Genomic DNA, 27,976 nt, shown 5'->3' on the forward strand with positions numbered 1-27,976 from the left:
TGGCAAGGACTTGAATGTCCTCCGAACGTCCGTCAGCGAACGTTACAAAGCGGACCAAACGCGGACGTCCCCCGAACGTCCGGCGAACGTCCGCCAGCGAACGTTAAAAAGCGGACCAAACGCGGACGTCCCCGAACGTCCGTCAGCGAACGTTACAAAGCGGACCAAACGCGGACGTCCTCCGAACGTCCGCCAGCGAACGTTACAAAGCGGACCAAACGCGGACCTTAACGGACGTTCACAACGTCCGGGGGACGTCCCTTGTTTGCTGGGTCAACAGTTTACATAAATTCGTGTTTTAGTCAAACAGTCTCGCAGCAATTCATAAGAATATTTTGCCGACTTGTTCGTATTCGTAGCTACGATCTCATTCATACATTTTCTTACGAACTGTTTAAACCCCAGCGATGAAATAGTTATGTTTGGTTTACCATAAGATCGAGTTGGTTTTAGTATAGCCCTAATGAGTAGGTAAATTGTTATTTATTTATTTTATTTGTTTGTTTGTTTGTTGTTTATTTAAATATATTGCTCTGTATGAAAAAATATAATAAAATATTATATTTTAAAATATTATAAATAAAGTAATGCAATAGTTACAATGTTTGTCTTCTGTAAAATAGATTTGTCTGAGGAAGAGACTGAAATTTAAATAGATTTTTTTTTAATTATTTTAAGAGTAATTGTATAGAAATTAAATAAATTAATTTTAGAAGACGCTCTTAACTTTAACATTTTAATGCACATCAATGCACCTTTTCCTCAAAAATGTTATTCTCATAAAACGCACATCATGCAGTAATAATTTAATGCCAACATTTGTCCTGTGATTTGTCCAGCTCCCTCATTTGAGCTGAAATATGGCTGACATCAACGTGACCTGTGCAGAGATTCAGACCGCAGATGGGTTCGAGTTCAAACTTCCCTCTGATTTACTGGACCAAACACTCAATGGAGACTGTGAACAGAGCTGGAGCTTAAAGGTGAGTGTGTGTCTCTGTCCTCAAACTACACCATTATATTATATGATTCTCTTCTGATCCATTTGTTCAGGACGGGCGTCTGCTAGCAGATCCATCAGATCCTCTCAGACTGTTAGATCCTGCCACATCTGTGTCATCTGATCGTCTCACCATGTCTCAGTGTGTGGATGAACTTCATCATGAGATCATCTGTGATGCTTCACGAGTAAATCAGCTCACTCAACACATCATTCATCTGTTGAACAGGATGTCCTTCTACAATCTAAAATATGAGCTTCAGTGTTTAATATATGAATCAGTTCAACATAAACAAACTCTCACAGCATTGAAACATTCATGAACAATATAAATACTGATTCTTTCTTTCATTTCAGCTCAGATTCGAGACCATGTTCAGAGGTGAGAGACACTTCAGATCTCAATATGATGTTTATGATGGACAGATGATCCTGAAAGAGACAGAAATATCCCTCATGTTGTTTCATAAATTATAACAGTTCACCAAAAAATGCCCCTTATATTCCAGATAAGATTTTCTTTTGATCTGTTATTTTTTTCTCTCCATACAATGAAAGTAATTTAGGGAAAGTCTGTCACATGACGAGTAAATGTTGACAGAAGTTCATCTTATACTGCAGTTTAAACACAGTCATTATGAGAATCCACCTGAAAGGTGTTTGTGTTGAACTGAATCTTCAGTGGTTGAAGTGAGTCATGATGATTGTGAATGTGTTTTCAGCCTATAACTGCACAGACTCCAGCAGCGAATCCGCACAAACTCGTGAGTTCAGATCATCTATTAAGCACATTTAAAATAATGAATTGCATCAGATAATTGTATTGTATTGTGCTGTTGCTTGTATAGATCATTTGTTGTGGTCTTTGGCTCTTGTCATAACGGTTCTTCTCGTGATGGTCTTCATCTGTTTCATGCTGCGGAGAAGGAAACTCAGGTGAGTCACGAGGGTTTATAAATGAGTCGGGGAGGGTCTGACATGATCATGATTTTATTTTTGCATTTCATTATATTCAGTTCATCTAAATTTGTAAAACAGATGTTCATCTCAACAAGGGATGTGGTTGCACAGTGTTTTTGTGAATGTGTGGCTAGATGAAAAGTATTGTTGAGGATGTTGTCGTCTGCTGAAGATGTTTCACTAAATGAGTCAACTGTGATGGTCAATAACAAGACTTGTTTTCTGCATTTGCATGGTGAAAAAATAATATATTTAGCCTGTGAATGTGTGCAGGAGTGACAGAATAAAAAGAAACACTACTTTCTGTCACAAAAGACAAAACGCTTGTACAGAGTGATATTACACTATTCAATAAACACAAATATAGCACAAAAAATAGGTAAAATAGGAAATTCTTTGATGAAAATAATAGTTTTCAATCTTGCTGAATCAAACCGAGAGAAAGAACTGAGTTTTACTGCATCACTTGAACTGTTCAGAAATGAATGTGTTTCTCTCAGGGATCCTGAAACTGGAGTTCAGATGAACATCAGATCTGAAGATCCTCATTCACTGCAGCTCAACAGCTCTGTGTCCAGAGGATGATCTTCATCATCTTCATCTTCATCACAGCTCATTTTCACATCAAACTCAGAGCTGAACGTCACTGTGATCTTTGACACGATGAAGGAGTTTGTTCATGCTGAGCTTCTGAACACATTCATTCCTCCATCTGTCTGTTTCCAGACGTGTGACCATATCTCACAGACTTGATCTGTGTTTCTGTCTCCTGAATTCTGCCTCTAGAAATAAATCTCCATTTATAAATGGTCAACTCAGACGTTCAGAGTTTCATCACCAGTAAATGAAGCTGCTGATCATATATTTAAAGGATTAGTCCACTTTTAAATAAATTTTTCCTAATAATTTACTCACCCCCATGTCATCCAAGATGTTCATGTCTTTCTTTCTTCAGTCGAAAATAAATTAAGGTTTTTGATGAAAACATTCCAGGATTTTTCTCCTTATAGTGGACTTGAATGGGCACCAAACGATTGAAGGTCAAAATTAGTTTCACTGCAGCTTCAAATTGTTCAACACGATCCCAGATGAGAAATAAGGGTCTTATCTAGAGAAATCATCGCTCATTTTCTGAAAGAAATTGAAAATTATATAAGTTTTAACCATGAATGCTCATCTTGAACTAGCTCTCTTCTTCTTCTCTATTTGAATTCCAGCAGTGTAGACACTGCTAAGTGTATTACTGCCCTCCACAGGTCAAAGTTTTAACTAATTTTTATTAAACTAGCAAATTGCATATAAAAATACACTTAATACACGTAATACACTTAGCAGCGTCTACACTGCTGGAATTCTAATAGAGGAGAAGAAGAAGAGAGCTAGTTCAAGATGAGCATTTAAGGTTAAAACTTATATAATTTTACATTTTTTTCAGAAAACGAGTGATGGTTTCACTAGATAAGATACTTATTTCTCATCTGGGATCGTGTTGAACAATTTGAAGCTGCAGTGAAACTAATTTTGACCTTCAAGTGTTTGGTGCCCATTAAAGTCTACTATAAGGAGAATAATCCTGGAATGTTTTCATCAAAAACTTTAATATCTTTTCGACTGAAGAAAGAAAGACATGGACATCTTGTGACATGGGGGTGAGTAAATTGTCAGGAAAAGTTTATTTAAAAGTGAACTAATCCTTTAATGTAATGTATCGATCCAGATTCACCTGAGACAAGCTAAAGTCCAAGCTAAAACCTGCCGTCCAGATCAACACTGAATGTATTACTTCTGTTACTCCTATCATACAGATGCATATTATTATTATCATCATATGAACATTAATTTGATGTCTCAAAAACATTAAATCATGATTTCTGTGAAGCTGCTGACACTGAGGCACACAGATCTCTGTAAAGCTGCTTTGAAATGATATGTGTCATAAAATCAATAATAAATACATGATCTGAAAATAAGTCTACCTTCATATCTCTTCAAGTCACACTTTTAAATAATTCATTAACCTGATTCAGGCTTTACTTCCTCTACAAGACAGCATTCCACTATTTTGCTGTTTATGATTCTGTATTTCGTGTAAATGCACTGTTGCTGAAATGAAAAGTAAATGAAAAGCTAAAATAAAGAGATGCGGTGAGGGGCAGGAGGCGTCAGATCTGCACTCAAACTCCCACTGATGACGAAAACACTGACAGAGTGAATCTATCTGACACGAACATCATGTCTGAAAACATTACATATTACTCTTTAATACTTCACAAGTGTTTTGTGTGAGTGGCACTACGGCTGGTTTAGTTTGCGTTTTGTTATTAAATTCACTTATGAAAAATTACCATGGTTTTATGGTTTCTGAAATTAAACCACAGGTTCTGGTTCTGACACTTCTGAAACCCATGAGAGTCTCACAATGCTCATTTCTCTGCTTGATGACACAAAAGATTCAGGAACTGAGATGATGGTTCAAGGGAGGATCTTCAAAATGACAGATGAGAGGAAAGTCATGTTCAGAGCTTTCTACCTTTGACCTTCATCCAAACAGACAAATTTTCTGTCATTTTTCTCTTGTCTTATTGGCATCATGCTCATGTGATTGCTCATAAATAAGATATCTGCTCATGTGCAGAGTCCCGTATTGATGACTTCTGCCATCTGAGAGTGACATGATCCAGCCTGATCATTATTAAAGCCCAAATCTACCAGATTACTTTATTTCTCACAGTAGAGTCTGTGAATAAGTTCAAACTTTCAAAAGTTGGCTTGTCTGTGATTTTATTGTATTATATTACACACTCACATTATTGTTGTATCAGATGGAGAACCTGTGTCTGGACCTGACTACAACGTAGCCCAGGAGACAATGGGCCTACAGATCCAGTTCTGGCTGCATCTATAATTCAGATTTTTAAATCTCCGTATCCGCTTACATATATTTATATATAATCTATTTTTAATCTCTATAATAAAAATGTATAATTCAGATTCTGATCTCCATATCCATTTCATATATTATAAATCTTCCAAGGGGTTTTTTCCCTCCTAGGACTTTTTTCCCAGTGTTAGCACGCTGGGTTTTTCTCCTAGGGGGTTTTTTCCACCCCTGGGAGTCAGCCGACATTGGCTTAATGTAGCACCATCTTGTATATGTTACATATTACCACGCTTGCTTGTACAGCTTATTTTTAACCACTTCTCTTTTTTCTGTGCTTCTAATATGTAAAGCTGCTTTGATACAATTACCAATTGTAAAAAGCGCTATATAAATAAATTTGACTTGACTTGACTTGACTTGTACCGTGAGCAGATAAGGAAGGTTTTGTGTGTTCATGCAGGTACAGTTAAGATCAGCAGCTGATAAGAAAATATCAGTCGAGTTCAGGTCAGAAAATCCTAGAGGACTGTTAAAAATGAATTAATTAATTTGGATGCTAACATAACACAAAACAAAAAACAGATCTTCCAGAACAAAACATTTATAGTATGATTAATATGATTTTATTATAATAAAATGGTGTTTTAGGACATCAAAAGGAATGTAAAGAAAATCTTGTATAGGACTTTAAAATGACAGTAGCAGCTCTCTGATAAAATGATTAGGATTACACAATATATAAAAAATATTAAATTAAAAATTATATTATTAAAATAAGTACTAAAACATTTGTAGACAAATTAATTTCACTGCATTCCTTTAAGATGATTCTATAGGATTCAGATGCTTTCAGTTGATTTTTGTGTGACCAAGGCACTTGAAGATTCATTTAATAATAATAATAACAATAATAATAGTTCCTTGATTGAACTGAATAATCCTTACATATTTTAAATGAATAATTGATTAAGGATTTTAATTAAATGCATAAGGATTATTCAATTCAATTTGATGGAATTTTACCTATTAATTAAAATGCATAAATCCTAAAAGGCTTAATTTAAAAAAAAAAAAAAAAATTTAGAAAGAAAAATATTTTTAATATAATGATATTTTTTAATTTTATGTTTTAAATGTAATATTAAATAACTGAATCTGTGCGTGTTGTTGTTGTTGTTGTTAGTACTCAACACAGTTTGGCTGGACTAATGAATTTTAGCGCAGCTCTCTGTTTCACTTTTTGTTCCGCATCCATTTTCCCACTAAAGCTCTGCATGGGCTTCAAATCTATCCCGAGACACTCAGGCCCGAGCCCGGCCCGTGTCCGACAGCTTATCAGAATTCTGGCCCAGTCCGACTGGAGGCATTACACAGCTATTAAAATAGTTCAGTTTTGTTTGTAATGGCAAAGTGGTTAAAACTCTTTTCATTTCTTTATTAAGTTAATTTAGAAAAATGCTTGGAGCATTTTTTGTTTGTTTGTTAAATTAAAGTTTTTGTGTTTTAAAGTGACAACTAAGCAGCTGACAGAGAGTTAACCTCATGTTTGATCAATTTAGCCTCTCAAATCAACACTTGAATTGCCTGCAATAAAATCCATAGATATAAAACACTTCAAGCGTATCACAATGTTAGTTTAAACGTTTATTATCACCACCACAATAAAAAAGCATTTCTGATAAGCTGATCGCAACAGTGTGCAGAAAGCTAACGAAACGGGCTATACACTCATGTCAAAGACGAGCCGGTTGTCTTACCTTACACCTATAGGATATGCATCAACAACAGAACATGGCCATTCTCACTATTTACAAGAGTTTCCAACAGTTAGACTAATGAAAGTCCAATCTCAAAGGAAAAACGAGACCACCTCCTAGATCAGACCTGTCTGTTGGGACGAAACTGGAATTACTGGATCCATCCTCTATGGGAATCAGTTGAGTTACCTGTAACAGACTCTTCCCACATTCATTATGCATTCAAAATGATTGTTTATTTCGATGTGTGCCCAAAAAACATCAAGGTGAATCTGTGCAGGTAATTATATCATTGGCTTCAAAGGAGTTCTTGCAATTTGTCCATTCCAGTCCCTTGAGTGGACATCTGAGACGGATGAAGACGTTTATTCAATGTTATCTACTGGTCAGATGTCAAACCTGCCGGATCTACAAGCCGAGAATCTCACATTGTGATGGTGGATTATTGGTGTAAAGTTTGCATATTTTGTATAACTTTGTGTAATACACATGACTCATGAGTAAAATTAGTCTGGCTGGTCGCATTATTTCATGTAACATTTAAACAAAAGTCTAAGGGATAGATGTTACAGTATAATGTATTAAATCGATTATATGGATAGACATAATATAGGCTATTATTTAAAAAAATAAAAAGTTTATTTTATTATCACACTGGCAGATTTTTTGTCCCCTTGTTTTAATCATGAAGTCACTTGTATTGTTCAGAGAGCAAGACTTAACTGAAGTAATTTTGCTTCTCAAGTAAATGTATCTTGATTTAACAATGTTCAGATGTTTGTACTTGAAAATAAGAACAATACTGAGGAAGAAAATCATTTTTGCAGTGCATCTGTCGAAAAACGGGTGTTCAAAACAACTTCAAAAAGGCATTTTTTGTCGCTCACTCACACGCATCCTTTTAGGTCAAAGGTCAATCCTCAAATCATAAAACCATCCAACTTAATAACGTCTCAAATATGGCCATAAATGGCACATTAAAATGTTCTTATTAGTCTGTGAATAATTTTATGTCCCTAAGCTCTCCTTCAACACATCAGTGAAAGGAAACGGCACATATATTGTGAAACAGTCTGAACTAACTGCTTCTTTGAAGCATTTTGAAAGAGTTCATGCAATATTTTTGGATCAGAAATGATCTTGCGAAATGATTTGTGCTCAACACAGATGTGGAGCCAAAGACTTCCCGCTACAGCTCTGTTTTTGACAGATAAATCCAGCATGAGGGACTGTAAAATATTCCTGATAAACAATACAGTGATGAAGTGGACCTTAATATAATTTCAGGTGCATAAAGATCATGCGTACATCATGAACACAGAAGAACACAGAAGCTTGCTCATGCCTTACAGAAACAAACAGCATCTGTTCAAGCCATCATCTGAATGGACACATTCATGACCTTTGAGACCTGTCAGAAAACTGAGCTGTTGGTTTATGTAAGACATGATGAAGCATTTTTTTTTTTTTTTTAAGCATGATCTTATGCATCTGAAATGATATTAATGGCCACTTTATCACAGCATTGTTTATTAGTTTATTTCACAATCCCCCACGCTGGATTTAGCATCAGGCATTGAAGTTCTGCTTGTGAAGCTGTCAAACACAAACACACCCTCAGGAGTTTCTTCCACTGCTTTACTATAAAAACAGACGCTCCAGCTCAATCTGCACTCCAGCTTTCACACACGACTGAAGACAGGAGGAATCAACAACTGAATCTCCATCTAACAACACTGAAGGTAAGACAAATCTCTCTAAATACATATTGATTTATAATATATATCGAGTGAAATAATGAGTGTGTTCCAGGTGTTTCTGACTGTTGTGTTATTTTATATTTGTTGATATTGTTGGATGTTTTTAACTCTTTCATGAAATACAACTAAAAAAACTGTATTACAGAAAGGGTTAAACTCTGACAGTGAAACAAAATATGGCAGAAGTGAAAAAGCTTTTGGACATTAACCTGTGCGTTTCATACTCAAGATCACATGTACTGTGAATGTCAAAGACGAATGAATTATAGGATGCTCACACTGTGTGTGTGTGTTGATCAGATGGGAAAGCGGCTCGTATCGGGGTTGGATGTGACCCTGATGCTGTTGTTTGCACTGGTCAGTTCACTGTCAGCTGGGGAAGCAGAGACGATCAGAGAAGGTCAGTATAGCACACACTCATATACTGAGACACAAACATGTTTGGTAATACCCTGGTAATACTAATATGCTATGAAAATAGAAGTTCTGAAATAGAAGAATAGAAGAAAATGATTTCTGTACTTTGTATTTTTGTCAGTCAGTGGGGAGGCCGAATCCTCAAACAAACTATATCGCTTCGACTGTCACCCTGAAGCGGGTTCTGATCAGGCCAAATGTGAAGCCCGCGGCTGCATCTGGAAGGTCAGAGAGAGAAGATCTTTAATATTCAACCCTGGTGTTTTCAAAGTTTGGTCTGAAGTGTTTCTTTCCTGTGATACAACACATCTGCTCCATATTTAATAGCCTTCAGGTGTTCCCAAAGAGCCCTGGTGTTATTACCCCGAGACCCACGGTTACGTCACCAACAACACTGTTGAAAAGCCGAGCGGCATCACTGTAGATATAGTGCGCAATCCTGATTTCCCAAGTCAACGTCCTCAATCTCGAGACATCGACAAGCTCCGTGTGGAAATCACATACCTGAGTGGACAAAGCCTGCGGTGGAAGGTTTGATTTTCTAAATTTAGGATTAAGACCAAGACAATGACTAAATATACCATTTACATTCACGCTTTTATCCGAAGCGACTTACTTTGCATTTAATATATACTTTTTGTTAATGGCCTTAACACTCTATTGTTGAGCTTTTTTTATCTTAAGAATTCTGAATTAAGAAAATAAATGAACACATTTAAGAATAGGACTGATTTTGGTCCTGTTGATCTAGATCTTTGACCCAGCCAATGCTCGATACAAGGTCCCTGTTCCCCTCGACCTGCCCGCCGCCCCAGAGACAGAGGAAAACAACAGACTGTACAGGGTTCAGATCCAGCACAAGCCGTTCGGGATCCAAGTGATCAGAAAGGGCTCAGAAGAAATCATGTGAGTAATTACTCTGCTAACATGGAGTCCAGAGAGCTTCATTTGGCAAACATGTGGTAGTTTTACTGCAGTTTTCACAGTTAACCCTCTGGTGTTGTTCATTTGGGAGTCACACTTGTGTTCATGGTCAAATGTGACCGAACACCTGATGGAACTTTTTTTTTTTTAAATTTTCAGTAAAATCAATGTAATGTTTGTTTATTTTTGTTTTGTTTTGTTTTGTCTTTTTGTTCAATAATGTTTTTTCTTTTATAATTTGAGAGAATTTCATGGTACTTTTGAATGTTTATGCGACAATTATGATATTGTTTTTCCCATTGAAAATAATAATAATAAAAAAATATATTTTTAATTACTTCTCAATTTAAAAAAAAGAAGAAGTAATAATTAAAATAGAGACAATGCCTTTAAAGTTTTGAAGGCAGATTAGTGCCATCTGGTGGGAGTAAAAGAAGAAAAACATCTGTAATGTCATGGTGTAACCACTAGATTCCTATATAGCTGTATATAAAAAGGCTATTTCTCTAGTTGTTTTTAGACATAAATACTTATTTTTATTAAGTTGTGGATTTGGATATATATAAACATTTTCAAAGAACTTTTTTATAAAGGTTTAGATTTAATAGATGTAAAAAAATTTTTTAATGTTGATTTGAAGTGTCAGTTTTTGCATTAATTTTACTAGTCAAACCTGAACACAGAGAAAGACATTTTGTTAGACATTTTGCACTCCTGATATTTTAGAGTGTCACCCCTTCATTACTGTGCACTTTTTTTCTACATTGTGGATGATTTGTAGATTTAACACACAAAAGATTCTCTGTATTTTCATATTTTTGCCCATTTCCCATTAATTTCCTATGGCGGTCATTTTTGACCATGAACAAAACAAAACTATTTTTTTATGACCATTTAGCTTTTTCTAATCAAGTTCGAAACACTTTTTTTTTTTTTGGTCACCAGAGGGTTAAAAACTACCATTTGTACATTTTGGTTACCATTTGTAATCATCTTATAAAATACATTTATATTTATACATATGGCATTTACAGTCATGACTTTGGCAGACGCATTACATTCAAGGTATACCAATCAATTGAATCTAATGCGAGTTAAAATGAATGTTTTACATATGCATTAAATAAAAATGTAATATTTTATATATGAATTAAAATGCTCAGAATAGCAGTGCTGATGGAGCATTTCTAGGGTTTTCTGAGAGTTTTATGACTATAAAAGCAGAGTTTGCCTTCTTAATGAAAGGAAGTTATTTTTCAGTGTTCTCAATGTTTTGTTAAATCTCTTTTTCTCTAGATGGGACTCTGCCGTGCCAGGGTTCACATTCTCAGATCAGTTCCTTCAGATCTCCACACGTCTCCCCTCAAACTATGTCTATGGTGTTGGTGAAACGGAGCACCCCAGCTACAGTCATGACCTCAACTTTCACACATACGGCCTGTTTGCCAAAGACCAGCCTCCAGGGGTGAGTGTCAGAAACACTGTATGATACTGTATGTCATCTGCACTTTACATCACATCACAAACTCAAACTCTGATCTCTTTCTCCCCATCTGTAGTATAAACTGAACAGTTATGGACTTCATCCCTTCTACATGGGTCTGGAGAAATCAAAAAGCGCTCACGGCGTCCTCCTGCTCAACAGCAATGCCATGGGTGAGTTCAAGAAAACACTAAAACCGGCCACAACCTGTGCTAAATGGGCTAAGACCAACCTAAACACATCCAGTGGTGGACAATAGTGAAGTATTTTTACTTCGTCACTGGACTTAAGTACATTGTCATGATTTCTTTTTTTGCTCTCAGATGTGACCGTCCTGCCTGATCCAGCTCTGACCTTCCGCACCATCGGAGGAATCCTGGACTTCTACATGGTGATGGGTCCCTCTCCAGAAGCTGTGGTTCAGCAGTACACTGAGGTGTGTGTGTGTGTAACATCGGAAAACTCACATGCAGGAAACACATAAATATCTATCTAGAGGAAGTTTGTTTGTCACAGTCGATTCTCTTAATCCACTTGAATATTTATGTTCTAATATCTATTTGCATAGAATGTCAAATATTTCTCTCTCAGTTTGTGCCTTTTGTTTGACAGATGATCGGCCGCCCGGTTCTTCCAGCCTATTGGTCGCTTGGATTCCAGCTTTGTCGCTATGGATACGCCAATGATACGGAAATCGCAGATCTTTACAAGGACATGAAAGCTGCTGAAATTCCTTATGTAAGTGATCTCATCCTTCAGTGTGAATGAACAGTGATGTAACTCTCACTGACCTTCAGAACTTGCATTAGATCTTCAGGAATATTGCATTTCTAGCTGTAAATGTAAGTTATTCTGCAGTCATGTGATGAAAACACAACATTCTGTGGCTGTATTTAGAGTAACCGAATCATAAAGTTCATCTTTTCATAAAAATGCCATTAATGTCCTTTTATTAACAGTACTTTTAAAGACAAGTTTCACTAGCAATGTTCCCTCGAAGCTGAGTGCACTTCTGATGTCATGCTCATTAAGTTTAATGATTCTAATATTTGACCTTTGACCCCTCACAGGATGTTCAGTATGCAGACATTGACTACATGGAGAGGCAGATGGACTTTACGCTGGACCAAGTGAACTTCAAGGGACTGCCTGCTCTGGTGGACCAGATGAGGGCCGAGGGGATGCGCTTCATCTTCATTTTGGTACCAACAATTCTCAATTATTAGAAAAAAAAGTTTCTATTGAATGGTAAAGGATGTTGTAATGAGAACAGAGCTTTTGTAGGCTGATATCATTATCGACAGTAACATGCAGTGAAATGTATTCTGAAGCAAAACCTCATGCTTTATTTGTTTGTGTGCGTCAGGACCCGGCTATAGCAGCTAATGAGACTAAAGGCTCCTACCCTGCGTTTGATACCGGGATTGAAAAAGACGTTTTCATCAAATGGCCTCCTGAGCTCAGCAATGACATTGTGTTTGGAAAGGTATGACAAACACAGAGAGGAAGAGGAACATATATTGATGGATTCTGAGGCAGTACCTCATAGTTTTGTTGGCGTGGACATGTACTGAAGCAGGAATGATCCTGAACCACTGATTTTAGCTGTTGTTTCTGTTTGTCATAGGTGTGGCCTGATTATCCCAATATTACTGTGGATTCTCTGGACTGGGATACTCAAGTAGAGGTATCTTGTTCTGTTTCATTATCTATCTCTTTAAATTGCTTTCTTTCTTTCTTTAATCAGAGAACCAGATATCTTTACTTTTGTTCCTCCATATTCAAGTCTATTCATCAGGAAAATGGGCTGTAGTTGCAAATGCAGTCAAGAGAGATGAGTGACATCATAGATACTATCAGCCAATCAGCATGTAGAAGACACACCATCAGCCAATGAGCACATACTAGGGCTGGGTTCCAGTTCATTTCTTATGCCCTTCCCTCGGTCTCGTTGACTCGGATGTACGTCATTGCTTACGTTACATGAGCGCCCACTACTGGCGGAACCCGTGCAATGGGCTGAACTGGACCGTCCTAATCCCTCGATCACTTGGAATCTGCTATGGATTTGATTTATTATTTACATTTTTTTTCTTACGAAAACTGTTTAATGCAGCATTCTATATTTATATAGGTGTGTTTGGGTTGTTTTAGATATTTTAAAAAAGAATTATTATATCATAGAGTTGTTTGTGGTAGGGTAAATTAAACGCGATATGAGGTGACATCACAATCGTGTTGCATTGTGGGTTATGGAGCTGCCTGAAGCGTACATATGAAGTAGACTCGCTCCCTAGGTCAAAATCGAGGGTCTGTTCCTTCGTCAACTTCACGAAGTGGAACACACTTCAAAATGGTGGCAGGGATTCCCCCGAGGGGAAGTGCTTAGGGAAGTTTGTGAGTGCATGTCTAAAGGTTGAATGGAACACAGTCTAGTACTATGCTGTAGTAAACAAACTCCAACTCAGCCAATCAGAACAGAGAAGAAGTCAACCAGCACATTATTATTTAAATAAATTGGCAAATATCCAATCAGTGTAGTGATGGTTAAAGCACCTTGTCCAACTTAATGTTTCTTTCATTTAAACTTTCAGCGCTTCAGATCTTTCGTGGCGTTCCCTGATTTCTTCAAGAAGAGTACAGCGGAGTGGTGGGGAGAGCAGATTAAAGACTTTTACAACAACATCATGAAGTTTGACGGACTTTGGATCGTGAGTGCTTTGTTTTTGTCATTTTTCATGTTGAAATGAAAAGTAAAGCAATTTCATTCATTAAAAGTGTACAAGATCTGTGCCTTTACACACTGTTGTTGCTCTTTTCACAACACATCTAACTCTAACCGTAAGAATGAAATAACTCTAAATCTGAGGAAATTGACTGTTAAGGATGTTGATTCAGGATTACATCTTGGAAGAGCATGTGAAGGTTTATCATAGCCACGCCCCTTTTCTACACTCATTTGCATGCCATCACTGTTTTCTCCTTTGGATTCATTGCATGATAACACTCTCATTGTGTTGTGCTTTCTGAAGGACATGAATGAGCCGGCCAATTTTGTGCATGGCACCGCTGGAGAGAAGTGTCTAGGGGATCAAACTCTGGAACATCCTCCATACATGCCCCGTAAGTTCTTATGAGTGCATCCTGGCATGTGGACTTTACAACACTATGGTCAACATTTACTAGGCCTGGCCCTGACTGAAGATTTTTTGGTAGTCGTTCATTTAGACATTAGTTGACTAATCGCATGTTTGTATTAAATTAATTACTTAAATATATATGGGGAAGGAACTAAACCATTATGAGCCTTAAATATATAGTCTTTTCTACATTCAAGCACACACATAAAGCATGATGCAAAGCACTGGCAAAAGTAATGATTATGAATGTGTCCGAAAAAATAGCAAGGAGGCATTTTAATGATTTATTAATAAACTAGTGTTTTCTTAGTCAGTTTAGCCATCTCCGCAGTGAATGTGCCTTTAGAAAGAAATGCACATTTAATACGGATTACAAAAGAGAGTATTTGTTTTGTTTTGAACTGGTTCATTTAAAAGTAGATATTTCAAGCTTTCTCTGTGAGGCAAGTAGCCTAAATGCTGAGTTTCATTTTTGTGACGTGCTCCAAAAAGAAGTTCATGGAGACTGAGACGGCAGAAAACACATCCTGTTTGTTTTCTTTATTCTACAAAGGCACAAATTTTTTCTTGTTATTGTGAGTTTACATAAATAAAAGTAGATCCTTTACAGTTTCGAATGATGTATTAGTCTGTGTGGCTAAAAATGCCAGAGTATTTTAAGTTGATTCCGCTGTTATCAGGAAAAAATCAGTGATTGCACCAGCGCCTCCATGTCTTGCAGTAAGCATGTTATACTTCAGCTTCGACACAAACGCTTGAATATGCAGCTAATAATAGGACACATTTAGAGCGAGCGGTCATGTAAAGTTGCTAATGATAACATGTTTCAAATGATTTGAGGTTGATGAATGATAGGCAAATGTTTGGATTTCCTGCCCGACATAATGTAATTACCACATGGACCCACAATTAACCATCTGTCCATCACAGACTGTGTGACTTCCTGTGGAGGACTTCCTTTTTCTTTCTTTCTGCAACTAACAAACAAAATCTTGGTCGCCTAAGCCTCTTCTCATTGACTAATGTTTAGTCGACTATTAAGGCACCTGAATTTAGCACTTTCTGTCCTAAATGAATCTGCCCTGTGTATGTTTCCCAGCACTGGAGTCCATGCACAGAGGTCTGAACCACAAGACTATATGCATGAACAGTGAGCAGATCCTTACTGATGGCACACGCGTCAAAACATTATGATGTCCACAACTTGTACGGCTGGTCTCACACCAAACCCACTTACGAGTGAGTTTTCTGTTCCTCCATATTCAATACTAGATTTATTTCTCGTTGATCTGGAAGGAGTTTTAATTGCTGTGTGTGTTTGTGTGTATTTCACAGTGCTTTGCTTAATACCACTGGAAAGAGAGGTGTGGTAATTACCCGTTCAACATACCCATCTAGTGGCCGCTGGGCAGGACATTGGCTGGGAGACAACTACTCCGGCTGGGACCAGCTTCTGAAGTCCATCATAGGTGTGATGATGGGGATTATTATTATTGGGAAGAACAGCTAGCATAGCTAGTGCTCATATTTACTATACACTTCTGTTCAAAAGTTTGGGGTCAGTACGTTTTTTGTTTGTTTGTGCAGCAAATCAGAATGATTTCTGAAGGATCATGTGACGTAAGACTGGAGTAATGATGCTGAAAATTCAGCTTTGATCACAAATTACATTTTACTATATATTCACACAGAAAACAGCTGTTTTACACTGTAATAATCTTTCACAATTTTTTACTGTATTTTTGATCGAATAAATTCAGTCTTGTTGAGCAGAAAGAACTATCAACCAATCAGAATATAGAAGACACACCATCAGCCAATGAGGACATACTGTAATAAACTGCATTGACCCCAAACATTTGAATAGGATCGCATACTAAAGGGGGTCTTCAAGTGATCCAAAGTCAGAATTTCAATTTGTTGTTCAAACATTTCAGATGGTTTTCAAAGATATGGTGCAAGAGTCAAAGAAGAGATAACAGAAATACGCAAGAGAAAGAAAACCAGAACCAAGTGCTAAACTTGAAATTTGATTAAGGACAATTTGAGGCAACGATACTTGTCTGAGTATTATAGAAACTTTTTGAATCAGGCCAGTAACCAACCACCCTAGCAACCAGCCAGAACACCCTAGCAACATGTTTTGCATGGGCAATCAACACATCTAGTTTGTCCTTGTCCTTTAGTTTTTGACCCGTGGGGTGTTTTTGTTGGACATGTGGTGTCTTTCTGTCTTTTAGGCATGATGGAGTTCAGCATATTTGGCATCTCTTATGTAAGTGCCTCTCTCTCGTCCTGCCGCAGCACTTGTGCTTTATTTCCTATCAAATAAAGACTGTATTTATTCATGTCTCTTTTCCCTTCTCACTCTCCCTTATTTCTGCTCATGTTCCAGACCGGCGCTGATATCTGTGGCTTCTTTAACACTGCCGAATACGAGATGTGTCTGCGTTGGATGCAGCTCGGAGCTTTCTACCCGTTCTCCAGAAACCACAACACCATAAACATGCCAGTGAGAACACACTCTCAAAAATATTTCAGTCTAAATTGAAGTTTTATGTAATTACATTCAAATTTTCCATCCATTAGGATTACATAGTTTTAACAGAAACAAACTAATAAACTTAATGTGATTCATATTTGTCAGTCATACATAAATGAAATAGGTAAGATGTAATAGTACGCAGAAAAATGGCCAGGTTAATTAACACTGCTTAGTGTTCATGTGTGTGCGCACTACTGAGTTAAAGTACCATTGAAGCAGTGTCAGAGTTAATGAGATAATTAAGTGATGATTGAGCAGTAATGATGAACACCTGCTGTTAACAAGCAGAATCACTGAAGGAAAGAGAAACACAAAAACTAACTGACTTCAGCCACAGCCTTAGATGAAATCAACTGAAGATAAAAGACATTTAATCTCTCAAGATCACATTAAACAACTCTACAAACTCTACAAAACATTACCAGCTTCACTCATTACTAGACTGACTTTATTTCTGTTGTACGTCTACAGAAGCTCTTGTGAGAATTAACAGAGGTTTAGATGTTGATGATTAATTGAGAGTTACCCTCTTTGAGGGCAGTGCTGGCTTTAATCGGGCTCTTGACTTTATTGCGTCAGTTGTTCTCTGGCTGCTGTAACTGAGTGTTTATAAAACACATTTGTTATTTCATAAATGTCAAGAGAATGTATGATAAGGTGCTGATGCTTAAAGGGTTAATACACTCAAAAATTTAATTTCTGTCATTAATTACTCACCCTCATGTCGTTACAAACCCGTAAGACCGAAGATCTTCAGAACACAAATTAAGATATTTTTGATGAAATCCGAGGTTTTTTTTATCCTCTATTCGAAAGCAACGAAATTCATATTCATTGTCCAGAAAAGTAGTAAAAACATTGTTAAATAGTCAGCTCGACTGCAGAGGTTCAACCTTAATGTTATGAAGCGATGAGAATACTTAATGACTTTACTCAACAAATTTGTCTCTCTCCTGTCATTCAGCTGAGCTAATTATGTTGCAGAGCTTCAGTGTTTATGTCCGTTCTTGTTTTCTTCAGAAGTGCTGAATGATGATAATCTGATGAGTTTGTGTGATCTTTGACAGAGGCAGGATCCCGTGGCCTGGGGAGCAGAGTTTGCTGCTGTGTCTCGTGATGTGCTGAATATTCGCTACACCCTCCTGCCGTATCTGTACACACTGATGTACGAAGCTCACGCTCACGGAAACACTGTGGTCAGACCCCTGCTGCACGAGTGAGTGTTTCTCAACAGTTCACCCTCACATGAAAGTCATGTCCAGTGTTGATGAGATCATGTTCTGTACTGCAGGTTTGTCACAGATGAAAACACATGGAAGATCGACAGGCAGTTCCTCTGGGGTCCGGCTCTTCTGATCACACCTGCTCTGGACCCGGTGCTGAACACACACAAACACAACTCCACTATGATCACACTACACAAACACATGAGCCGTAGTCATGTTTGAGTTTTGAGGTTTTGCGCACATACCCTGAACTGATTCATGTGTTGTTTGTTCATTTCTCATTGGTTTTGTTTTGTGAAGGGTGTTACTGTGGTCCGGGGCTACGTGCCAAACGCCCGCTGGTACGATTACCACACGGTGAGCAATTAATCAGCATGCAAATCTTTATTATCAAGATTTTAGTAGCATGTCAGTGAAAGAAGCAGTCATAATGCAGCTGGCTTCTAAACAAACTCAACCTGCGCTACTATATATTGGCTTCTCTTATCTGCTGGTATGTGACTGATCCACCAGGGTGAAGTTGTTGGAGTGCGAGGACAGTTTGTGGATATGGATACACCATTATCAAAGATTAACCTGCATGTGAGAGGAGGACACATCCTGCCCTGGCAGAAAGCAGAGACCAACACACACTACAGGTCACACTACACTACAACAAGCTGCTCGCCATCTTTATTAAGACTTTTTCTAGAGTTGCACTGTATTTTCTTTCAACTTTCAAAAGGGTTTCTTGCTCCACAAACAGTCAGTTTTTGTCGCCCAAAAGAAAGAAGCGATTCTGAACTGAAACGAGTCGTCAGTAATTCAGTCTCACTTCCTGTTGAACCTGTGTAGGTTTGTAAGTTATTTGCATAATGCCAGCCTCTGCTCTTCATTGGCTGAACAGTGTCTCTTTGCTCCGCCCTCAATCACTGTAGTTGTATCTGAGACTGGAAGAGTTTGGTTCGTGTTGTTCATGTCGAGAAGACGCTGATTTCTGCTGCCAAAGCAAATCCACTTACACGAGATTGATACGGTAAAACTGATGCCATCATTACTGTTCATATCACTGTGAATCAAGTGTTAAAATTCAAATATGATTATGAGCATTTGGTTTCTGATGAATCACAACAGACTGGGCCGTCTGACCAATCAGAACAGAGCCGGCTCTCAGAAAGGCGGGAGTTTAGAGAGGCCGAATCCTTTACTGAACTGTTTCAGATACTGAGAGAAAAGAGCTGATGCTGCATATTAGATATTATTAGAAAATATTATTAGATGTTTTTATTAGATATTATGAGAAAATTAAAGTGTTTTTGAACTTGGATGAATGAAAACCTGTTGTAGGAGACTCCGAAATAACATTAGGAACCTTTAAAATATAATAGGGCACTTTAATATGTTAATGTAAGTGTTTTTATATTTATATATATTTATATTTAGGTATATTTATTCTTGTGATGTCACAATATGGTGTTTTTTATTATTATTATTATTTCTTGTAGTCGTCTGAATCCTCTGGGTCTTCTTGTTGCTCTTGATGATGGAGGATCAGCTCATGGATCCTTGTTCTGGGATGATGGAGAGGGAATTGGTGAGTTATGTTTGTGTGTGTGTGTGTGTGTGTGTGTGTGTGTGTGTGTGTGTTTAGGGATGGGAATCGTGAGAAATTTAATGGGTTTGACTGATTTTGAACGATTTATTCAACTTCCAGAGTAAAATGTGCAGTAAGTGACACTAAAAGCACATGCAGTTTTATCTGAAACAGATGAATGTGAATGTGTTTTATTACATTGTGATGCAAAATGTCAAAATGTTTACAATATTTAGTTTTTGGAGTTTTGCAATAAAATAATGTAGGTATAAAATAAATAAAATAATAAGGCATGCATTTCTGAAGTTGGATTTATTACTTTTTCCTCATAGTAAATGCTATTATTGGTAATATCATTTAATGTAAGGTCTCATCAGCTTTACAGACAATAAAACTGTGTTCTGAATATGTATCTTTATATTAGCTTGGTGTTTTTATGTAGATCAGAGTAATTTTATCAAATTTTTCCCTTGTTCTTCTCTTAATCTTCTTTGTTTTCTTCTTTCTCCTTTCAGATACTGTTCAGAATAAGCGTTTTCTCTTTACGACTTTCACTGCATCTTCGGTACGTTCATATGTTTTGAAGAAAGATATGTGTGCAGTTGTTTCAGATTTATTAAATCTAGCAGGGAATCAAAGATTGTCTGTCTTGATTAAAGCCAAACATCACTGTCTATTTAACAGATCCAGATCCAGAAGACCATTAGATGATTCATAAATACTGAAACAACACAATTTTCTGTTGTGACTGAGTCTCAAGAAGCATGTCATATGCCATTGTGATATTATTTTCATGAAAATTAACTACATTTCCCTCACAAAAATTCATTACTATAGTTTAACTGGATGTTTTGCTGTCATCAGTTATCATCTGTGATAGCATGTTTGCTCACACTGTAAATATGCGTGTGTGTAACAGTTGTCCTGTGTGTTTATTTGTGTGTAACAGTTGTCCTGTGTGTTTATTTGTGTGTAATAGTTGTCCTGTGTGTTTATTTGTGTGTAACAGTTGTCCTGTGTGTTTATTTGTGTGTAACAGTTGTCCTGTGTGTTTATACTGTATGTATAGGGTGTCCTCACCAGCGCGGTTCCCACTGACGGTCTGTCTGAGGTCGACAGGTTGACTCTGGGTCAGGTGAAGGTGTGGGGTGTAACAGCGCCCGTCACTCGTGTTATCATGAGCGTGACTGGACAGCCTGACGCAGACCTGACCTTCACATATAACGCTGAGGTGAGAACATATATTCAGCTTCATACTGTCACAAACACTGATACGATTATGAGGGGAAAAATGAATTAGTTTTAGTCATTTAAAACAAAATGTAAATATATCAGTTTAAAAATGTAAAATGTCATTTAAATATAAAAATTATATTTAACAGTTATTTAATACATTTAATAATTTTATATGTATTTGTTATGTATTTGCCCGATTAAAAAGTTATTGATTTAAGTTTTCATTTTGAAATATACACTTATAATTGGGTGAATCTCATGAAAATGTCAATACAAAAAAAAAAAAAAAATCAATACAAAAGAAATATACAAAAATACATTTTAAAAAGAGAGTATAATATTTTGTTTTCATATTTTAAGAGATTATTTTAATGACAATTAAGCATTTATATATCTAATTATAAATAATTAGATTATTTTATGTAGGTCATATTTCACTGAGAATTGTATTATATTTTAAATTATAAAAGTAAAATTAAGTAAAATTATATTTTACTTAAAATATATATATATATATATATATATATATATATATATATATATATTTTAATAGATATTTTTATGACCACTAGCTTTTTTTAGTACATTTCCAGCACATTTTCATTTATGGGTGAAATATTTGGATTTGTGTAGTAGCTGCTGACTGTGAATGTGTAGTTTAGCTTTCATTTTGTCTGAAAACTGCGTCTCAAACTCTCTCTTCCTCTTCCTCAGGTTCAGCAGTTGCAGTTTGATGCGACATCACAATCTCACAGCATTGAAAAGCCTTTCACAATCAGCTGGAACACAGCTTAGACTCGGATCGCACGATTATTGACCTTTATTTACCAATGTTCAGTCCTTTATTTAGCATTTCCACCGGGAGCTTTTTATCATCTGGATTTGAAATGATTTCTTCTGAAATAAATGTTTTGGTTTGCATCTCATATCGACAATCACAGCTTATTAAGGAGAAAACCTCTCAGCAGCAGCTTCACGTACAGTTTGATGTAAGAAAAGTGCAGTGTTCCTTTTCCAGTCAGGCAGTGAGGAAGTTATTCATGGACTTCTGTGTCCTGAAAACATCAGCTCTGATCCTGATGAGATCTGTTCATTTCACCATTAGAAGTTCATCACCGTCCATTAAGAAACATGTGAGAAAATACAGTGTAACATGGAGAAAGATCTGAAAACTGCAATAAAGTGATTAAACCTCAGTAAGGCTGAAAGACTGATTTATGGTCATATTTGCTTTAATCTATGAAGAAACTTTCTTTCTTCTGTTTTTTTCCTGCATGACATGATTGTGTTTGTGATGTTTGTAGGCTGGAATACATGAGAGAAAACATTAAGAACAAAACTGTCTCTAATCATGGAAAATCATCCCTAAAGAAATCATGGAAATAACAGATGATACGCTGAACCAGAGCACTCACAGTTGATGAGATATTTAAAAATATAAGTATATCTGGAGTTTCAAGATGAAGAATAATGTGTGGTTTTATCAATGATCATCTTTCTTAGTATGGCTTAATTTAATCATGCAAATTTGAGAGAAATCTGGAGGTATTAGTATGACCCTGTTTGAACAGCACAGATTAAATGGAAACACTTTCAATAAGCTCTAGTTTGTTTGCACTAGTTAACACATTAACTAACATGAATTAATAAGCAGTTGTTTTTTTTACAGCTTTTATGAATCCTTGTTAATAGCTTATAAAATATAAGTGTTAATTGTTTCGCACACTGTTGTATCATTAACTAAATGTAAAACTATTCAAAATTGTTTTTGTTAATTGCAATAAAGCTGAAATGGACCTTAATTCATGTCTTTGAACTTTACTTCTTTAAAACATGATCAAAACAGATATCGATTTAAAGACGAATGTTCAGATAAGTAAGCAAGTGACAAATATCGGTATCAGAATCGGCCAGTAGTTGTTGTTGACTTATAAATCGAGGATCCTGCATGTCATGTCCAGGACTCCGTAGATTCCTGACCTTAAATATCCGATTTCAGAATTGGAATTGATTTCTGATTCCCAGCCCTACCAACAGGTGCCTCTGTTACACAACATGATCCAATGAATCTATCAAGACCAGTCTCTCGACAATAGGCACAACTAACCAAAAGTTATTAATATATATATTTTAATTTTATTATAAAAAGCGCCAACACTTTTTGAGCACCTTCAGGGCATGGTGCTGAAGACACACATCATTTTGTAACGACATGCCATTGTGTTCATAAAATATAGCATTTTATGTCAAAATCCAAAATGGCAGAGAGAGAAAAATTGGATATCGTTTGACGGTTTGATGATCTGAATCTAAAGACACCAGTCATGTGATTTTTGGCCAAACCATTCATAAATCATAAGAAAATTTGGCATTTCTCATATCTCCTGTTAGAGACTCCAAATTTGCTGTGGTTAATGTTGAGATTGTCCTCTATCTGTGTACCAGATTTCATTAGTTTCCTGCAAGCAGTTCAACTTAATTAATTCGTTACGCCCACCACACACCAGCTGATTGGTGGAGAGGAGGCAGAGTGATGAAGCCAATCAGTGTTTGGGGATGATTAGGAGACCATGATGGAGAGAGACCAATGGGCAAATTTGGCCAGGATGTCGGGGTTACACTCCTACTCTTTTCAAAGGACATCCTGGGGATTTTAATGACCAACAGTATACAGTTACAGTATTCCCATACAGTATACTGCTCATATTGGTGACTGTAGAAAGTCTTCTTGATGTTCTGTATACTGAGCACATTACACACACTATATACTGCAGTAACAGTAAGAGCAGTCAGAGCCGGCCCAAGGCATAAGCGGACTAAGCGGCTGCTTAGGGCCCCCGTAGCCACCAGGGGGCCCCCAAGAGCATATGAAATGACAGCTTGATCAGTTTCAGTTCTAGTGCCTCCGTCCCAATAATACTGTACAACTCGACGTACATTCATATAACATTAGGGCTGCACAATGCATCGTTTTAGCATCGATATTGCGATGTGCGTATCCACGATAGTCATATCAAAGGAATTGCAATGATTAACCAAAGTTACGCGTGTTTAGGTCCTGTCACACGGAGCCGCGCAGACGCACATGAACACTGAATTGCGTTCAGACCAGTTCCGCATATTTGTGTTTGAACGGACATATACACGCAGAATTATGTCAAAATGTCCTTGTAAACACATTTTCTTATGGTTTAGGTAATGCAAACAAAGAAAACGGATGTGTCTTAAAGTCACAGCAGGCTTGCTGCTTTCTGTTTCATGAATGTTAACAAACAACAAAATACAAAGAGAAAATTTGCTTTAACAGATTAATTATATTCAATTCATACAGTGAAGACTATGCAGTGTTATTTTACATTTGATTATTCATTTTCTGGACCTGAATACTTACCTGAAAAATATAAAACACTCATTTATGTCATTTAAATCACCCCAATCGTTCTAGAATTATTCTTTCCAAATAGAGCTATTCAAGTAATCTGTTAAATTTATTTCATATCGCAACATATATTGCAGAAAAACAAAAATCACAATGTCAGTTTTTTCCAATACCGTGCAGCCCTACATCACATGTTAACGCAGCAATAGAGTTACACTCACGGGACACTGCACTTATTCACAATCACAAAAGTTCATTATTTGCATATGCTTTAAAGCCTTGCCGGTTAAACATTTCATTCATATGCTGTTCTGACATGCGCTTTTTCTAAGAGCAGAAACTTGAAGCGCATGCACACTAAAAGCCTGGCAAACAGCGCCCGATTACGTCTGATTGCGCTAATATTGTCAAATACTCACTAGGTTTACATAAACACAGTTGGTTATGTCTAAAGTAATCATTTGAGAAAAAATGAATGTGTGTCTTTTTGTTACATGCGTGCAGGTCTTAAAGTGACAGCAGCTTAATATTAAACATGCTGCTGCTTGTCCTTAAAGGGATAGTTCACCCAAAAATGAAAAATTATTATTTACTCTTTCTCATGTTGTTCCAAACCTGTATTAACTTATTTCTTCTGCTGAACATTTTGAAGAATGTGGGTAACCAAACAGTTGTTGGTCCCCATTGACTTAATAGAAAAAAATACACTATAGAAGTCAATGAGGACCAGCAACTGTTTAGTTACCCACATTCTTCAAAATAACTTTTATGTTCAACAGAAGAAAGAAACTCATTCAGGTTTAAAACAACCTGAGAGTGAGGAAATGACAGAATTTTCATTTTTGGGTGAACTATTCCTTTAATGTTAATACATTTATTATTGTTATCTTGTTACAGATCCACCTGATCTGTTCATTTTATGTCTTTATTTAAGTATGTGATTTAATATTGTGCGTTTTGTAAATTAACATTTATTTTTATATAATAAGATACTGTTTATCTTAAGTTATTCTAACGAGGGGCCCCCAAATAAAATTCTGCTTAGGGCCCAATAAAGTCTTGGGCCGGCCCTGAGAGCAGTCAAAGTTAGTTTTATTGCCATTTACAAACATTATTTACATACATTTACAACATATGAAATAAAGCACAATGTTACACAATACAAAGACAAGAAGAACAATACAGACTATAAATACAAACAATAGTTGGACATTTAGCAAAATCTCTCATTTTGTCTTCTATATAAAGAATCCAACATGTTTGATCGCAATTTAGAAATTAGAGAAGAATTAAGAGTTATAAATGTATTAACTTCTTGATCTGCTTCCCAGACTCAGTATTATGGAGGAGAATGGCTGATCATGAGCTTCTGTGTTTGGACTCATTCTGGGCTGGAAACTTGGAGGAAGAAATGGCAGATATAGAGGAAGGAAGGTAACAACAACTCCATCAAGTTTTGATATGACTGAACCATATTCATGAGGAGAAACAGTTGTTCCTCCTCTTTAATCTTTGCTCATAGGGAATGATCTGGACTTCTGCTGATGGTTTTCTGACTGCTGTACTGAAGACATTCAGGAAGGCAAATGCTGTATTTCATGTTTGAACTCCAGAAATGATGTTCTGATCTAACTTGTCATACAGTATTAAATGATTGTTTTTCATCTGTCTAATGAGCATTAATGTCTGTGTTGTGTGTACAGGTGCTGTCGGCTCTGTCAGGATGATTTCAGCTGTATTATTATGAGCATTAATATCATCTTCATGTCTAGTAGAAGTGATGGATTGAGATTTACTGAAGTTCACTTGTGTTTGTGGCTGTTGAGTGTCTGAACGGACTGATAATGACAGAATCAGCAGCTAACATATTATAAGCAATATTTAATAATTCAAACATTGTAGAAATACAAACGGCTGCGATCATGATGAAGGATCTGATTTTCCATCTGAAGGTGTGAATATTCAGTCTCAGTGTTTCTGAAGGGTGTAAGAGACCCTGAACTGAACATTTACTGACGTCATGATCCTGAACTGAGACCAAACCTCACAAATTATAACACTGATTTCTCTCTCTGCTGATCTTGAAGAGTCTCAGTTTACTGTTGAAGTTGGTTTACAGCTAGAATTATTATAAAACAAATCACAATATATGAATACAAAGTGCAGTGACAGTTAAACATCCTGTATATATTTACAGATATTTACAAAACATACATTATAAAAAACCTCCTCAATAACAAATGAAGAACGAGACTAAACTCTTAAATCACTGTTTCAGGAGTGTTTTTGTCTGATTGTTGATCATGTTTGTGAAACCACTGAATCCAGCTGAGTCTCTTGGTTTTGTTGATTCAGTAGAGGATTCATCTCCAGTGATTCTGTGTTCTGGTTCTGGTTTGATCCAGCGGCTGGAGGTTCATCAGAAGCTGCTGCATTCTGGGTTCAGAATAATATAATATATTATAATAATAATACAAATTAAGTGGTAAATGATGTTCTAATTATTTTATAGTTTCATACTGTTTATATAATACAAAGATATGATCATGTAATATAGACTATAGGCTTATATATAAAAATATATTAGTAAATGGACCTGAACTTCCATAAACCCGTAGAGAACTGATCTGGGTTCAAACATTACGACACAAAAGTGAAGCATTCACGTGACTAGAAATAAAGTGAGGCTTCGTTTTTCCTTCACAGGCTCATTTAAATGGGGTACAGTATCAATCATCTGATCATCTATCAGCTCTAGTTTATTCTTTGTATTCTATTCTTTGTTTATTCGTTTTTCCTCTGAAAACGATACACGCTTTGGCACCGATCTTCATGAGAAACTGTTCTGTGTCCTCGATACATGCTCTGAAGCTTCAGTGTCAAATGTAACATCACTGATTTATTGATGGACTTCATCTGAATGCTGCTATAGGCACCATCACACACAATATGTTAATATAATCATTTCTTAATTCTGCACTAAATATTATAAGAGGCCTATGCCAGTGGTGTCCAAACTCGGTCCTGGAGGGACACTGTCCTGCAGAGTTTAGATCCAACTTGCTTCAACACACGTGACTGCCTAATTAGATATGTTGATTAGTTATTAGACATTGATTAGCTGTTCAGGAGTGTTTAATTGAGGTTGGAGCTGAACTCTGCAGGACCGAGTTTGGAGACCTCTGGTCTATGCATTTCTGATATTTCCAGGTTGGAACTCGTGGCCATGAGAAATAGATATAAAAATAGATATCGTTCCCTCAACACAGGATCTCGAGGCCACAACTTATCACGTGACCACGAATTAATATCTTGTGACCACGACAAAACTAAGTGAAGCGAACATGTCTGTAATTATCTGAAGTGGTTTGTGTCAGATAAAGTGCTGATGTTCTCCAGGAGCAGGACTGAGAAACACGACATCTCTAGAGAAAAGTGTTCAAATCCACTATAATTCTGACACTGACCTGAGATTCCTGATCCTGTGATCCAGCGGCTGGAGTTCGACGAGACTTTATTGCCTTCTGTGTTCACGACAAGACATTAATTTACACACAGATCTACACTAAATGTGTTTCTGACAGAGCTGTACTGAACAAGTACTTTTTATTTTTATAACTAAATATTATTACGTTAGCTTGTGTGTGATGCTGTGTCACACTGATGTGTGTCTGTATGAAGACTTCAGTCAGAGA

The 27,976-nt window shown here is 36.6% G+C and overlaps 2 long non-coding RNA genes and 1 pseudogene across 2 annotated transcripts; 2 read left to right on the forward strand and 1 right to left on the reverse strand.

The window, feature by feature from the left end:
• Nucleotides 1-8,090: 8,090 nt before the first annotated feature.
• LOC125249390 lies at nucleotides 8,091-8,923 on the forward strand. The gene is made up of 3 exons (XR_007180548.1): nucleotides 8,091-8,340; nucleotides 8,659-8,758; nucleotides 8,897-8,923. It is a non-coding gene; the product is annotated as an uncharacterized LOC125249390 (long non-coding RNA).
• Nucleotides 8,924-8,925: 2 nt separating this feature from the next.
• LOC125248258 lies at nucleotides 8,926-22,098 on the forward strand (annotated as a pseudogene).
• A 3,258-nt stretch (nucleotides 22,099-25,356) lies between these two features.
• LOC125249391 lies at nucleotides 25,357-27,969 on the reverse strand. The gene is made up of 2 exons (XR_007180549.1): nucleotides 27,749-27,969; nucleotides 25,357-26,717 (listed from the first exon to the last, which is right to left on the reverse strand). It is a non-coding gene; the product is annotated as an uncharacterized LOC125249391 (long non-coding RNA).
• Nucleotides 27,970-27,976: the final 7 nt, after the last annotated feature.

This window comes from Megalobrama amblycephala, linkage group LG16, assembly GCF_018812025.1.
Source record: "Megalobrama amblycephala isolate DHTTF-2021 linkage group LG16, ASM1881202v1, whole genome shotgun sequence".
NCBI classification, from domain to species: Eukaryota; Metazoa; Chordata; class Actinopteri; order Cypriniformes; family Xenocyprididae; genus Megalobrama; species Megalobrama amblycephala.